This window comes from Polistes fuscatus, unplaced genomic scaffold (genome assembly GCF_010416935.1).
Source record: "Polistes fuscatus isolate 324 unplaced genomic scaffold, CU_Pfus_HIC Scaffold12, whole genome shotgun sequence".
NCBI classification, from domain to species: domain Eukaryota; kingdom Metazoa; phylum Arthropoda; class Insecta; order Hymenoptera; family Vespidae; genus Polistes; species Polistes fuscatus.
The window spans coordinates 6512491-6526381 of NW_025113020.1; the positions used below are offsets into that span (position 1 = coordinate 6512491).

General features: G+C 36.7%; 1 long non-coding RNA gene across 1 annotated transcript; it reads left to right on the top strand.

The window, feature by feature from the left end:
• Positions 1–1663: 1663 nt before the first annotated feature.
• LOC122513349 lies at positions 1664–8385 on the top strand. Its single transcript, XR_006302725.1, has 2 exons — positions 1664–1937; positions 8335–8385. It is a non-coding gene; the product is annotated as an uncharacterized LOC122513349 (long non-coding RNA).
• The last annotated feature ends 5506 nt before the right edge of the window (positions 8386–13891 follow it).

The window sequence follows — 13891 nt, forward strand, 5'->3', positions numbered from 1 at the left end:
ACATATTATTATTATTATTATTATTAGAATATTTTTCTATTTGTTCTTTAACACCATTCGTTCTCTTTTCCATCAACTTACGATTTCCTACAACGTACGTACGATCGATCGATATTTTGAGGTTAACTTATTTGAGAATTCTTTTTTTCTTCCTTTTTCTTTTTTTTACTCCCACCTTATGTATTTTCAAACTAATTTTATTTTGTTTTCATTCGTTTGTCAAAGATTGAAAATAATTTATCAATCGGATGTTACTTTTTATAATTCTTTTTTTGTTTGGATTATTGAAGTTAAATCGATAACGACAATAAGGCGGATTCCTAACCTCAATCTATCGATCACCAATATTTTCGTTATTGTTTGAAACTTACGATTGATTTGTATTTGTTATTAAGCGTATATCGACGAAGTTCATCGATTTGTGCACACATTTTTACTGTTGTTAGTTCGTTCGCTCGCTCGTTCCGTGTTAAATGTTAATCGTAAACGGCAAGATGGCGGATTCAAATCTCGAATACAAAATGTCTACGACGTTACCAGACGCGCAAACGTGATTCGTAATTTGTAATTGTTGCGCGATCGATTGATCACGTCTAAAACCTACTTCTTAGGTTCTCGCCTTTCGTATCACGAGCCACGGAGACGACCAATCGAAGTCTATTTTTAAGCGCTCGACGGCGGCGCGTTAACGGCATTCCGAAATAGCAATTAATTTATCAAGAAAAGAAAAGAAAAGAAAAGAAAAGAAAAAAAAAAGGTCGGCTTTATTACGAGATAGGAATCTTAATTATTCTCGTTTACTTCAGTTAAAAGATCAGTTTTCAAATACACGATAGACCGAAAAATACCTATCAACTAACATTCTTAAACACTTTGAAGAATTAAACAAATATATCCCACGAATTATTGTATATTAAACATTTTCCCTATTATTTCTAAACTTATACCAAAGTGTCCTATTCAAAATAAAGACGAGGGATCAAAATTGATCTCAACGGAACTCAATCGAACACGTGAACAATACACCAAGTTGACTATAACGCGACTAATTTCATATCGCTGTGCGCGTGCATCGTAAAAATTCACTCTCGTGATTTTTTTCCAAACGCGCCAAAGGAAGTATAATTGAAAAAAAATAATCGTTTCTAAAATCGCGAGTAGACGCGAATTTATGATCTTTGGGTAGGTGTCGGTGTTGCCACCGTGGCCGCCACCGTCGCCAATCGGTGGCCAATCTGTGTTAGCCGCGCCATTTCCGGCGCGCATGTCTCCTTCCAAAGCGCGGCGTAGTAGTATCCGTGGCTTTCGTGAGAGAGAATATTCTTTCCCTTTCCCTCTCTCTCTTTCTCTCTCTCTCTCTCTCTCATCACCCTCCGCAACGGGGAAGGGCAAGATCGGAAAATTAACGACCCCTCGAGCGTTAACTCTCGACTCCAGGTCGGCCTTCGGTCCGTTCCTTCGTTAAAGTCCTTCTTCCTCACGGCTTCTCGCGACTCACGCAGCGTTTTCAACCTTCCACGGAGTCCCCCCTCCTCCTCCTCCTTCTCTTCCTTCTTCTTCTCCTCTTCCTTCTTCTACTTCTTCTTCTTCTTCTTCACCCTCAAGTCCCATCCCTTCGACCCATTCCACAGACGCTCCCCCCGTACCCCTCCTCATCCGAAGAACAGAACTTCTCCCTAGCCAGTCTCAGCCCCTCATTCCTCAACCACCCATAACCCTTCTCACCGCGACCTCCTACGCCAATCGTCCTCCTCCCCCTCGGCCCGGCTGCCACGTCCTCTCCTCGGCATCACCACGAACGCTTGGTGCTGGTGCTACCCTTCGAGCTACGAATCGCAGATTGGTGGAACGACCGGTCGATTATCTATAATCGATGCCGTTGCTGTTGCCGCCGCGCCACCGTCGCCTCCGTTGGCGTTGCCACCACCGTCATCACCGTACGTCGCCATCATGGCCGCGCCGATTTTTTCCGTAGACATTTCCTCTTTCCTTTTTTTTTCCTTTTCTTTTCTTTTCTTACCGTCGTTAGGCCGTTTTCTTCTTTGAAAGGATAAATAGCAAGACCCCCCCCCCGTCATCCCACCCGCCTCACTCCCTTGTTCTAGGATTTCCAATCACGTTGTCGCTTTCGTTGAATTCCTTTTTGTATTGTTAGACAGTTTTTTATTGTATTTGTTTGGATTCTATTATTTCTAAGTATCGTCAATGAGAAGAAGATTTTTCTGATACCCCGTTTTGGTGATCGGTAGGTAGGTAGGTATCTGTGGAAGTAAGCACGCGTTTGGAATCGCAAGGTTAGGTTGAAAAAACAGTCGGTTTTTTATTTTCTTGTTCTGCACACACTTTCAGCGATTCCAAGTTTGTCGAGGGAGAGAGAGAGAGAGAGAGAGAGTAGAGAAATCGATGCTTGAAGTTTGTAATAACAGGAAAATCTGACCTACCTACCTACCTACCTATCTACCCACCTACCTACCTACAAAGTTTCCTAGGAATAAGAAGAAGAAGGAAGAAGGGGAAACTGTTGCCGGTTTTACGAATATTTGATTTCCCTTGAACTTGTTTCTTTTTTATTTTTCTTTTTTTTTGTCAAATCATTCGTTATTTCCATAAAGAAAATGAAAGAAAGAGAAAAAGAAAAACGAGTAGAATCAGGAAAGATGGTAAAAAGTGGTAAAGAAAAATCCGAGATGTATCCAATTGAAAATTTCTCATTTCGCATTCCGTCGCACATTATGTTTCGTATTACCATTCCCATTCCTCTTTTCTATTGGAGCAGCGGAACGGACAAAGGGAACGGCGGAGACAGGAACTGAAGATTAAGTGGAAAAGAAGACAAAATGGCCAGTGGAAAATGTGGCCGGGAGGTGGAAAGAGAGAAAGAGAAAGAGATAGTGAAGTATTCTATACGCGCGAACAAGGAAAATGGAAAGAGCGGGAAAAGGTTATGCCATCGCTCATTCGACGATTATTGTACAAAGCATCGCGCTGAAACTATCTTTCCTCTTCATTCATAACTCTTCCTAGCGTAATAAAAGTTAGGTTCGGGAGAAAGTAAGAAAGTAAACGTAGTATGGATGAATAGATGTTATGCTGTTGGTAATGGTAGTAGTTGTAAAGAAGATACTACGATACAACTCTAAAAGATCAAAAAGAGATGAAAAGAAAGAGAAAGAGAGAGAGACTGGATTTTATGACTGAATGAAATACGTGTAAATAAAATGAACTACTGGTAGGGTAGAGAAAAACGTAACCTTCTCGATGTACGTATGTGTGTATGTATGTATGTATGTATATATGTATTCGTGAGTTATGCACAATTGCATCGTTGACTTTGAAGTTATGTACGGTAACTGTTAATTATCGAATAAATTAGTTTATGTTCATTGGATAAATATCAAATGGATTTCGCGAAAAAAGAAATTCACATACCACGATGATTTTATTTTCAGTCACATTTTTCCGTCCAATTGTATATAGAAAGATTTCTTTTCTTCCTTTTGGAAACGCGAGGAGAAAACCTAACCTCAAAAAAAGTCAACGATCGATCGAAACTCGTTCGATCGATTTTCGTTAATACAAGTGTTAGGCATATTAAAAATATGAATTAGCGTGAACTTTTCGAGGCAATCTTATACAATACTCATTCATAAACTTATCATCATAGTAGGACGATCGAATAAACGTGAAAAAATAGTTTAGGAAGCTTTTAATATGGCCGCCAGTTATATACTTCGGTGAGATCAAATTTGGATAAATTTATTTTCCAATGATTTATTTAAGATCAGAGGTTGTTATCGCGTCCCATTCGTCCAGCGAATCCGCCAATTGGATGGACTTAGTATCAGGACGGTAATAAACGTTAGGAGGTTGACATTCGCGAATAAAAACTCAGCCGCCGCATTTTCCGCGCCTTGCCCGCCATTTTTTCCCACCGTCTTTCAACCTAATGCGGTGCGCGCGTGCGAGAAACACAAAGAGGGAGAGTGTGAGAGAGAGAGGCTGAGAGAGAGAAACGCTGAGTGTTCGGACCGTAAAGAAAGTGAATAGCCCTGCGCATGCACCTACACGAGAGAGACACATGCATTCAAAGTCACAGAGTGCGACGTAGCAGCTGTATGTGTGTGTGTGTGTGTGCTGCGTGCGCGCGCGCGCGCGCGCGCATTCCTCCTGCCAACGCTGAATCCTCGAAAGGGCAAAGGTAATGGAACCGTTTCCTCGTACAATGGAAATCTATCGAGATCATGTTATTTTCGTCATTTTGTTTCCCTTCCTTTTTTAATTTTCTCCGAAAACCTGTACACATCGATAAAAGAATTTCTATTTGGAGAATATATTTTTAGCGGATTTATGAATATCTTTGGAGAATTAGGCTATCTCGAGGATGGCGTCTATCGTTGCTTTGTATTTTTCTTAATTTTTTCTTTCACTTTCTGTACTCTCTTTTATTCGTCTAAAAGTTTCTGTTTGTCTAACTTTTAACTGATCGTTCGTTCATTCATTTTCTATTTCTATCTTCGTTGCTATGCGTCTTATTTTTTTTTCGTATTATTCGCGACATACATTTGTTTATTTACTGTAACATTTCTATCAGTTCGATTACTTTTTTTTCCTCGATTAAATAGTTCATTAGATCCGACCGATAGAAATTTATTACAGTCCTATGAATCTATGAACACGGGTTTTGGTTCGCATAATCGTATAATTATTCCATACAATAGAATTTCTAAGCGATTAACGTTAATTGGATTCATTTTACTATCTCACTCTTTCTCTAAATACATGACCAAGTATCTGCACGTACTCAACTATCCTTATTTTAAATAATAATTATCAACTTCACTCTGTCAATTGTTTTTTGGTCAAAATCTTAGCAAAAACTTTCCGAATATGCATGTATATTGCAAAGCAAAAGTGATTTGGGTGTACCGTAATTAAGGAAGCATAAGCAAACGAATGAAACACGTGTTTCTTTTGTTATTATTTCATTTTGTTTTGTTCGGAAGATTTTGAAGTCAAAAAGTATTGGTCAGAGTTAAACGTTGTTCGTAGTTTTTCGTAGGAAAAATCGATAAGATGGAAGAAGAAGGGACTTGTCCGTGACAGAGGACCGTCCTACGAGCTCAAAAAGAAAGAGAAATAGAGAGAGGGGATGAAGAGAGAGAGGGAGGGGGAGAGGGAAAGAGAGAGAGAAAAGAAATCCGTGGGCGTAAGATAGAAAATAAAATAAAATAAAAGAAAAGAAAAGAAAATAAAAGAAAATAAAAGAAAAGAAAATAAAAGAAATGAAAAGGAAAATGAAAGGAAAGGGAAAAATATAAAAGGAAAGAAAGAGAAACGTTGCGAGTCCGAAGCAAAATGTCGTCTTTTTCCGTGGGATTGCATGCAGTGAAAAAGAGAAGCGCACACGTTCATCCACTAAAAAGGATCACGGCCGGAAATCTTAGGACGAACAGAAAGTATAGAGGACGCTTCTGCTCTCAGGAGGTCTTACACTTCCGGAATAACCGGATGTTCCGATGGAGATACATCGTATCACTCGTTCGGAAACTTTTATTTCTTCTTCTTCTTCTTCTATCTTCAATCCTTTTTTTCTTCCTTCTCACCTTCATTTTATTTCTCATCATCTTAAAACGTTTCTCGTTTAAACCATTCTTTTCATAGATTTCAATTATCACGATTTCAAATCGTACGAAATTTGATACAAATGTCAACGTATGCCAAATATTTTGAATTTATTCTCACACATTTAATATTTTGAGCATACTTAAAGATGACCAATCCTGACATTCCTTTATTTTGATTTTTGATGACATATAACTATTAGGGTGAATCTAAAGTTCGTGGGTCTTGAAATTCTGAATATTTTCAAAATAAATTGTACAGTTTATAATACTAATAAAAGCACGAATTTTACGTTCACCCTATTATATAATCATCGAATAATATTTTCAATTATTTCTCTCTTTTCAGCCTGTTCTTTTTTTTGACTCCCTCTATCTCTCTCTCTCTCTCTCTGTTTTTGCATTTTACGTATAGTAACTGGTCGTGTACCGTTCACGCGGGAAATTTGAGCGGTCTTCCGTTTCGTCGGTCGTTCATTCGTTCGCTTGCTCGTCATTACGCAGAGCACAGAGAAGAGCATATGGGGAACGAGATAGATGGAAAGTGTGTGTGCATGTGTATGCACGTGTGTGCATGTGTAAGAGAAAGAGACATAAAGTTACGTATACCCTCGGAAAGAAAGAAAGAAAGAAAGAAAGAAAGAAAGAAAGATAAAGTGAGAGGGAAAAAGGGAGGAAAGGGAGGAAAGGGAGAAGAGATAGTAGTAGGTACATGTACTATACGAAGGGCTCTACTTGGTCGCGCGTGGGTACGTGCTCGCGCGTATAATATGCACACGCTTACCCGCTTTTACGTACGGAACTTTATACTGAAACTTCCCCCGTCGTCGTTGTCGTATGCACAGCTCTCTTATAAATTATCGGGTTACACGTTATATCGTGTCTTTTAACAAAGAACACTGTTAGAACACCTACTACTACCTTATTTTCATCCTTATATACGTTTATATTTTATTGTACGCGTTGTTGTTGTTGTTGTTTAAAAAATATCTTTCAATTTTTTCGAACGGGGGTTGGTTTTCCTGTCTTTCAATGTAATGGCTTAAGTACACAACACTTTGTGCCTTTTTGAGGTTATACTTCTTTTGGCGCGTTTGGGAAAATATGATGGGAGTGATTTTTTTCCGAACGACACCATGAAATTTGTCGGTATTTACGACGCGCGGCAAAGTGATTTCAAGTATACGGCATGAAGTTGTTCTCTTCTTCGATTCTTCTTCATCTTTTTTTATTCTCAAGCGGGTCACCCATCCAAATACTAATCGTACTCAGCGCCGCTTTACTTAAATGATCGAGCGGGAACTGATACTATCACCGTACCATGGCATATATTATGATATTTTATTATTCTTTCTAATATATATAATATATCGATCGATTAAAAATATGTTTCTTTCCTTTTTTTTTAATAATAATAATAATAATAATAATAATAATAAATTTTTCTCTTTTGTTAAGTTATTTTTTTGAAGTTATTTTTGAGGTTATTGAGGTTATGTTCGTTTTGGTACGGCAAAGAAGTATAACTTCTTACGTGCGTACATAAGTACACACACCAGTTTTTTTTATTCTTTATTATATATACATAGATATATCGATATATTATATATATTATATAATAATTGTTATTATTTTTTTTTAAGTTATTGTTTTGAAGTTATTTTTGAGATTATTGAGGTTATGTTCGTTTTGGTACGGCAAAGAAGTATAACTTCTTACGTGCGTACATAAGTACACACACTAGTTTTTTATTAATTTATCGAAATGTCAAACTGCTGGGAATGAATAAGGAAATTTGTGTTTATATTTTTTATAAATTTATCTTCTTTATTTTGATTCATTTATTATTCGTTTTAATTTGGTCAAAATGTGATTGTCATTCGTTTTAGAGATGTGAGTGTTGGATGAGTATATTTTAAGAGTCGTAAGATTAATTTGGAGATAGAATATAAAGAACAAAATTTGTGTTTAATTGTAATAAATATTTATCTATGTTTGTATGAATTTATGAACAATCGAATTGTATTTACAATTGTGTTTGATATTGTTGAACCACTTGACTCTAGAATATACAAAAGTGCAAAGGGGCTATTCGATGAAGTAGGAATAACGAAAATAAGATTAAAATGATTGGCGTAGAAAAATCTTTTCACGTCAAATAAAATTGTCTTCATTCTATACTATATTTACCCTGTGTCCTTTCGACAACCCTAGTGACTAGAGGAGATCTCTAGTTTAAATCCCTAGTGACTCTATAAGAATGTGATGAATGAAAATCGCATTCAATGAGAAATTGGACAGAATAATATACATATTACAATGGGGGAAGTGGGGAATACCGACACGAGTCTCATACTCGTCGTCAAGAATTCGAATAAAAACTAATAAATACCGATTAAGACTCGTGCAATACTTTCTTCTTTCTAAATCAAATTGAAATGAGAGGAATGGTTAGACCAAACGATTAAACATGAAACAAAGAATAACCCTAAAAGATCAATCCGAAATCTTAATTAATTAAACTCTCGACTACGCTAATCGTAAGATCCCGGTTTTTTTTAATTTAATTTTATGTATATATAGGGTGACCAGGTAAAAAGTGGAAGGATTGGAAGTATGTAGTTAGTGTAGTGGCTACAGTTGCTACAGTGTGTAGTCTTTGTAGCATTTATTTCTTCTCGATTACTAATCTTTCTATATTTTTCTCTCTTAGGTAAAAAGCTAATAAAACTGACAAAGATTATTCCTGGCATAAGAAGAAGAAGAAAACTGAGAATAGGAAGATGAGGAAACACAGAGAAATTTAGTTTCGTAATATGGGACCCATTTCTATCTTCTCTCTAAGGTTTCCCGATACCAGGAGGATAATCAAAAGACATTCAATGGATCAACACGCACAATGGATCAACGACATCAGTTTAAGAACAACGTACAACGTTTTTTTTAATTAATTATTGTAAATTATATCTTATTTATATTAAAAATCAGATCTACTTTAAAGAAATGTATAAGAAACTTTCTGTACAAGATTGAAATTTATAAAATATACTTAAATTAAATCAAATTATTTGTTGAATTATTTCTATTACGTAAAAACAATTCCAAAACCAAAAATCCAAACAGGTGAACAGAAAAAAAAGATATAGAATAATGCAACGTTAAGGTAAGTTATTTTTTAGTTACTAAACTTTAAACATAAATACGAATTCCAAAACTAACAAATTAAGAAAGATCGGTGGCTCAGTTCTTAAAATTTCTGAAATTCTTGGAAATGACGTCATTTCTTGGAAAAATCCGAAATTCTTGGAAATGACGTCATTTCTTGGAACTTCTGAAATTCTTGGAAATGACGTCATTTCTTGGAAAAGTCTGAAATCGAGATACCTCCTCGCACATCATGTGATCCTGTTACAAAATTTAATTTTCGACAAAATTTCAAAATTTTCTCGACAAAATTTCAAAGTTTTCTCGAAAATTGAGATTGTTAACAGGATCACATGATGTGCGAGGAGGTATCTCGATTTCGGACTTTTCCGAGAAATGACGTCATCTGAAATTCTTGGAAATGACGTCATTTCTTGGAAAAATCTGAATTTCTTGGAAATGACGTCATTTCTTGGAAAAATCCGAAATTCTTGGAAATGACGTCATTTCTTGGAACTTCTGAAATTCTTGGAAATGACGTCATTTCTTGGAAAAGTCCGAAATCGAGATACCTCCTCGCACATCATGTGATCCTGTTACAAAATTTAATTTTCGACAAAATTTCAAAATTTTCTCGACAAAATTTCAAAGTTTTCTCGAAAATTGAGATTGTTAACAGGATCACATGATGTGCGAGGAGGTATCTCGATTTCGGACTTTTCCGAGAAATGACGTCATCTGAAATTCTTGGAAATGACGTCATTTCTTGGAAAAATCTGAAATTCTTGGAAATGACGTCATTTCTTGGAAAAATCCGAAATTCTTGGAAATGACGTCATTTCTTGGAACTTCTGAAATTCTTGGAAATGACGTCATTTCTTGGAAAAGTCTGAAATCGAGATACCTCCTCGCACATCATGTGATCCTGTTACAAAATTTAATTTTCGACAAAATTTCAAAATTTTCTCGACAAAATTTCAAAGTTTTCTCGAAAATTGAGATTGTTAACAGGATCACATGATGTGCGAGGAGGTATCTCGATTTCGGACTTTTCCGAGAAATGACGTCATCTGAAATTCTTGGAAATGACGTCATTTCTTGGAAAAATCCGAAATTCTTGGAAATGACGTCATTTCTTGGAATTTCTGAAATTCTTGGAAATGACGTCATTTCTTGGAAAAGTCCGGAATCGAGATACCTCCTCGCACATCATGTGATCCTGTTACAAAATTTAATTTTTGACAAAATTTTAAAGTTTTCTTGGAAATTGAGATTGTTAACAGGATCACATGATGTGTGAGGAAGTGGCACGCGCCATTCTTTTTTTATGTTTTTTAAATCATACTTTTCAGTTCTTTAAATATCTTCATTTTTTAGAATAAAGGAATTAGGAATTGTTTTTTCGTAATATAAATAATTCAACAAATAATTTGATTTAATTTAAGTATATTTTATAAATTTCAATCGTGTACAGAAAGTTTCTTTTACATTTCTTTAATTTAGATCTGATTTTTAATATAAATAAGATATAATTTATAATAATTAATTAAAAAAACGTTGTACGTTGTTCTTAAGCTGATGACGTTGATCCATTGTGCGTTTTGATCCATTGAATGTCTTATGATTATCCTCCTGGTATCAGGAAACCTTAGAAAGAAGATAGAAATGGGTCCCATATTACGAAACTAAATTTCTCTGTGTTTCCTTATCTTCTTATTCTCAGTTTACGTCTTCTTCTTATGCCAGGAATAATCTAAAAATTATAAATTTTATTAAGAAATAATTATTGTTTTTCTTTTATTCAAGCGTCGTCGACTTACCCTTAGATCAATTTCCTTCTCCCTACCTCCAATGTAGGGTGTATGGCCCTATTTCAGTGGACTATTTATGCGTCAACGGCCCTGGCGCGGTGATACAACTACTTCCCGCTCGATCATTTAAGTAAAGCAGCGCTGAGTACGATTAGTACTTGGATGGGTGACCCGCTTGAGAAAATAAAGAGGAAGAAGAAGAAGAAGAAGAGAAAAATGAAGACGACTAAAGGGGTAACCTTTAGAAGATATCAAATATTTCAACATTAAAAGTAAACCGTAAATTTGTATCATTGTAACCCGTAAGATCCCAGGAAGCTGAAATCATTGAATACACAAAATTGAAGATATAAAAAGAAACAATCTAACGAATTTAAAATCAATTCCTACCAACACCCCCGCCATAGAATCCCTCTCCCTACCTAAAAAAAAAACCATAAGAAATATACCTAAAAGATCGAAAGAAAAAGAAGAAAAAAATCTCGCGGGGTAACCTTTAGAAGATATTAAATGTTTCAACATTAAAAGTAAACTTTAATCTGTATCATTGTAACCCGTAAGATCCCAGGAACCTGAATTCATTGAAGACACAAAATTGAAGACACAAAATTGAAGACACAAAATTGAAGACACAAAATTGAAGACACAAAATTGAAGACACAAAAAGAAACAATCGAACGAATTCAAAATCAATTCCTACCAGCACCCCCGCCATAGAATCCCTCTCCCTACCTAAAAAAAAAACCATAAGAAATATACCTTAAAGATCGAAAGAAAAAGAAGAACAAAATCTCGTGGGGTAACCTTTAGAAGATATCAAATGTTTCAACATTAAAAGTAAACCGATCTATACGTTATATATATTACAGAAGAAAAGTTCTGAGCAGCAACATCTGGACGTTTCGCGCGAACTAGCCGTAAGGTTCCGACCATTAGCCTTTCCCTGTATGCGTGTTCGCACCCGAACCAACCTAAAAGCAGCCAAAGTCCAAGGGCGAGGGCAGGAGGGAGAGAGGAAGGAAGGAAAAGTAGAAAAAGAAAAAGTAAATGAGAGAGAGAGAGAGAGATAGACCGAACGAACGCTTTCTATCGAGTTTTCCCGGTTTATCTGGACCCGGTTGTCCTTCTCTCTCTCTCTCTCACATACATTTACGCACACACTAAAACAAACACACACACACCTCTCTCTCTCTTTTTCTGCCAGAGGATATCGACTAGAGTTGACCTGGGGGTATAGCGAGGACCCGCGGGGGTGGTGGTGGAGGGAATGGGGCAAAAAGGACGAGCGTTTCGCGTTTAGATAGACGGGTGGTGGCAATGGGGGGGTTCGGGAGAGGAGGAGGAGGAGGAGTAGAGAAAGCTGTACCCAAAAGAGAAAGAAAAGGACAGGGTCAATCGTATACTAACACGTAGAAACCCACACATATACACACGTACATATAGCATTCGTGGTATTGGTTTGGTGTTGGCATCACTGGCGAGTCCCGAAGGGGGATGGAAACGAACCCCGATGGGGATGAGTGTTGGCGGAGGGTGGGCTGGCAACGACGACGACGACGACGAGGACGACGAGGATGAGGACGAGGACGAGGACGAGGACGAAGGGTGGCGACGAAGGGCACGGGTAGGTTCGTACCAACGTCGTCTACGTGGTGGTGGTGGTGGTGGTGGTGTCGCATGCTCTCGAGAGCGTGTCAACGCGAACGCGACGGTGAAGCAGCAGCTTTTAAATATTCTATGCTAACGCCGCGCTCATGCTACTACTCTAACCTAGCAGTCCTCTTCTCCCCAGCCCCCCCGAACCCCTCGTACACTCCTATCGTAGCATTCCTAACCCCTCGCCGTCAAAGGGACGCGACGGACCTACCCCCCAATGCGTTTCCCTTTTCCTACCACTACTACCAAAACGTTGCATACACACAATTACTACTTCTACTAATACTAAATCCTTGTATATGTACACTGGTGGTACTGGTGTTCGCGGAATAAGCTGACAGAAACGTGTGTTACACCGACACACACTGTGCGAAAGCATCGTGAAAATTTGAAAGGAAATTTTCGTCAAAAAGTATCGCTTGATTTTGATGCCATACCCCGTTCCCTGTGTTCCTCTACTGCTTCTACCACTACCAAACAATACCACCATTTACCAAATTTATCTATTATTTCTTTTCATTTTTTTTTTTTTTTTCTTCATTGAACCCAACAACTCTTGGCCCCTATTCACGGCTGCTCAGAATTAATGGAATAATAGTTCTGGTATTTCTCACCTGATTCCACGTCTGATAGCGGATATTCTTTTTATGCATTTCACCTGCTATTTTTTTTGTGTAGGCCTTCAAAAGTCCTCAAAAAGAATTTAGGTCAAGGATTACAGTTTGGTGGCGGCGTTTTTCTTTGTATTCGATGAAAAATGATGGTTTCTTAAAGGTTCTTTGAAAATGATTTAAAGGTGTTGTTTATTTAAAATTTTGTCGTTAGTTTCGAAGACCGATATTGGATCAAGAAGGTTCATTGAAACCTCTTGTCATTTCTGTCTGTGAAAAACGTCGAGGAGTAAAATAATTTATAATAAATCTTATTGAAATAATATTCTGTATTTTTAACGTGCAATACGGGCGGTATAGAAATTTTATTGAATATATCTAAAAATGAAAATCACTCTGACGATAAATGATTATGATTATTATATTTAAAAACTATCACAGAACACATATATTCGTTTCCTGAATTTGTCGGAATAGAGAAAAACTAAGTTTCACTTTGACAAAGTGCCGCTCAAGGACAGCAAAATGTTTCTATACCTGGAAAGAATAATTTTTTACGCAGTTACAGTTCGTGAACGTTTTAAGGGACAAGAAAACGCGTAAATTTTCTATGAGATATAATAGATTCGTGTTTTTCAAATGTTACATTTCGTTTTTCCGGGCAAGAAAATTCTTACAAAGGAATAACGATAGGTTTTTTTTTTTTCATGCTATTTCCACCGTTAATATTTCGTATCGCTTAAACCATTTTCTAGTCTGACAATGAATTGTCATTTCAACTCGGCAGGGTAGCGCATTAAATTATCCTCCGGAAATACGGATTATTTTCTAATATATAACAATGATATATATATCAAATATTTAAAAATAAATAAATAAATAAATAAAAAAAAACGCGATGAGATAAAAATTACAGTAAATTCATTTGAGGTTTTTTTTTTAAATAATATTAAACTTCCATAAACATTTTCTAGCTATAGTATGATGCGGGTGCGTGTGTTTGCACGTGTGTGTGTGTGTGTGTGAGCATAGTGAAAATACTATTATA